The sequence below is a fragment of the Arachis duranensis genome, chromosome 7 (assembly GCF_000817695.3).
Source record: "Arachis duranensis cultivar V14167 chromosome 7, aradu.V14167.gnm2.J7QH, whole genome shotgun sequence".
Lineage (NCBI taxonomy): Eukaryota > Viridiplantae > Streptophyta > Magnoliopsida > Fabales > Fabaceae > Arachis > Arachis duranensis.
This window is the reverse complement of record NC_029778.3, coordinates 6632776-6635486: the sequence shown is the minus strand read 5'-3', so window position 1 is coordinate 6635486 and position 2711 is coordinate 6632776.

Here is a 2711-nt window from a genome sequence, read left to right as displayed (position 1 = left end):
GAATTAAGATCAAATTAATAATTTTGTAATTAAATATTTCAATAATGTTTGTTCATCATCAAAATTAAATAAGAGTTTTCCAAACTCATCAATCTCCCGCTTGATGACAAACATTATTAAAATTGAAATGGAAAGAAATTTAGAGATTGAGTACAGAATACTCCCTTTGATTTTTTGAATTTCTCCCCCTTTCTAAATGTCACATGGCTCCTCCTTAATGTATGCTATTTTACCAAGGGAAACACTAACCTGTAACATTTTAAATCAAGCTTCAAGTAACAATGTTATTTAGCATATTTTATGATACTAAATGCTTGATTTATGAGCAGTTTTAATTGATAATCAAAACTCATTTGATATCATAAACTGATTTACTGCTCAAACTTACAAAAAGTATCCAAATATTTTTCGAACATTTTCCTGTTTAGGATATCAGAGCAAAACAACATGATGAAAAATATTTGAAGAACAAAACAAGACAGTTTTGATATTTTTACACAAATTAAAGGAACTGCCAAAAATAAATTTTCAATTCAACAAGTTTATCAATGATGAATCAACAGCCAGACATCAAAATAAATCAAACATCATTATAAACCAAATGCCAAATAGACTAATCATGATAAACAAATGCAGTTCAAACAGCAATGACCATATTAAAACAAATGCAATAACAACATGCATTCTTTGAACAAGGGTAATCATGAATTTTCAAAAATGAAAATTTCAACCCCTGTTCCCCTGTTTTTCCAGCCCCTGTTTCGTTCCAATTTCAATTTTGGAACCTAAATTTCCTCCCCCTTTTGTCATCATGGGGGCAACTGCAAACAGAATTTATTCTATGAAACAAAATATGCAAAATATAACCAATATCCAAAATGATCAAATGTTTAACAGAGTATCACAAAAGTAATCAATCAAAAGTTCAAACAGGAACCGAATAACACTAGAATTCACATAAGACATCAGATAGATTGTACTCCTGATTCAGAATCAGCATTCTTGTCACCAGCTCCTTCGCCCTTTATGAGTGAAACCTTGTTCTCAACATCTTCATTTGTTATATCAACTTTAAAATATTCAAAGATGCAGGTGAGAAACATTCCATATGGAAGATTAGGCCTTTTTGAACTTTTGACAGATTTTCACATGTGCCTTATCATAAGGTATGCAAATGATATTTGAGATGAAGTAACGAGAGCAAAAAGGACAAGAAAGTCAGACACTGTTACCCGATATCGTGGTCCACTTTGTGGCATGAAAACATGAGATATGATTTTGTAAAGAAGAATTGTCTTATCTGGACCAAGTTCTTTGAGAGTTGGTGCCGTACTATCCATTTTGGAGAGACCTTCGCAGGTGTGATTTAAAGCCATCTGGTATGTGATCCCAACCCTTAAATCCCATTTCTTAGACATGTATGCTCTTGGTCCTTCTTCTTTGTAACCTAGAGCCATCCCAATGATTCCAGCATCAAGAGTGATATGAATCTTCTTCACATATGAGTGGATTGTGCCATCAATAAGTCTCATGTTGGCATAGAACTCACGGACTAAACCTGGGTAAACTGGCTTCCGGATATGAAGCAGAGGAGTCCATTGAAGATTATCAAACAGAGAGGAGACATTGATCCCTTTGTTGGTGAGTGAGTCTAGGCTGACTAGATAAGTAGCACAGAGAGCTCGTTCTTTCAGAACTTCATTGTGGAATTCATGGGAAGCACATGAGTCGAACCTAGATGGATCATAGTGAGAGTGTGGCTTATGAAACTTTTTCTTGAAATCCCATGACTCCAAATTTGCTGGTTCCTTGGTGTCATTCAAGGCAATCCCTTTAAACTTCTGAGTGCTCTTTTTGGGTGTGTCCTTTTTGTTCATGATAATGAGAATGAAAGGGTAGAAGATGAGAGAGTGAATTGAACCGAATTGTGTGAGAGAGGATGGATGGAATAAATGTTGAGTGAAAGGAGAATATGAGATAGTTAATTCACAAGGTGGGTGATTAATGACCATGGGGGTTTTCAAGAGTTTGAAAAGATGGTTTCCTTAAATCAAGGGATTAGTTGAAAAAGAAGGATTTGATTTGACCTATGCTTCTTCCAAAAGATATGATAAGACAATCAAGAGATTCTGTGGATTTATTTTTCAAACAAAATGGGAAACTGACAAAACTGTTATGGTGGGGTCATGGAAATTTGGTGGGGCCCATAAAATATTTGAATTCTGCGTTGCCTCCCCCTTGACCACAGCTCTTCCATTATGCAATTAGTTTCATCTCGTCCAAACCTACGAGCAAAACAGAACAGAGTCACATATTCACAAATTTTCAATGAAACTTAAATCAAACATTCCCAAACTTTTTCTCAAGGTACAGAATCTGTCTTCACAGAGAGGTTTTGTAAAAATATCAGCAATTTGGTCTTCAGATTTTACAAATTGAATATCAATAGTACCCTTTTGCACATGTTCCCTAATAAAATGATATTTTATCTCAATGTGCTTAGTTCTTGAGTGCAGAACAGGATTTTTTGAAATGTTTATAGCACTCATATTATCACAAAATAAGAGTATACTATTGATTTTTAATTTGTAATCTTCCAATTGTGTTTTTAACCAAATTAATTGTGAGCAACAAGCAGATGCAGAAACATATTCGGCTTCAGCAGTGGATAGAGCCACTGTGGCTTGTTTCTTGCTTGACCACATGTTGAG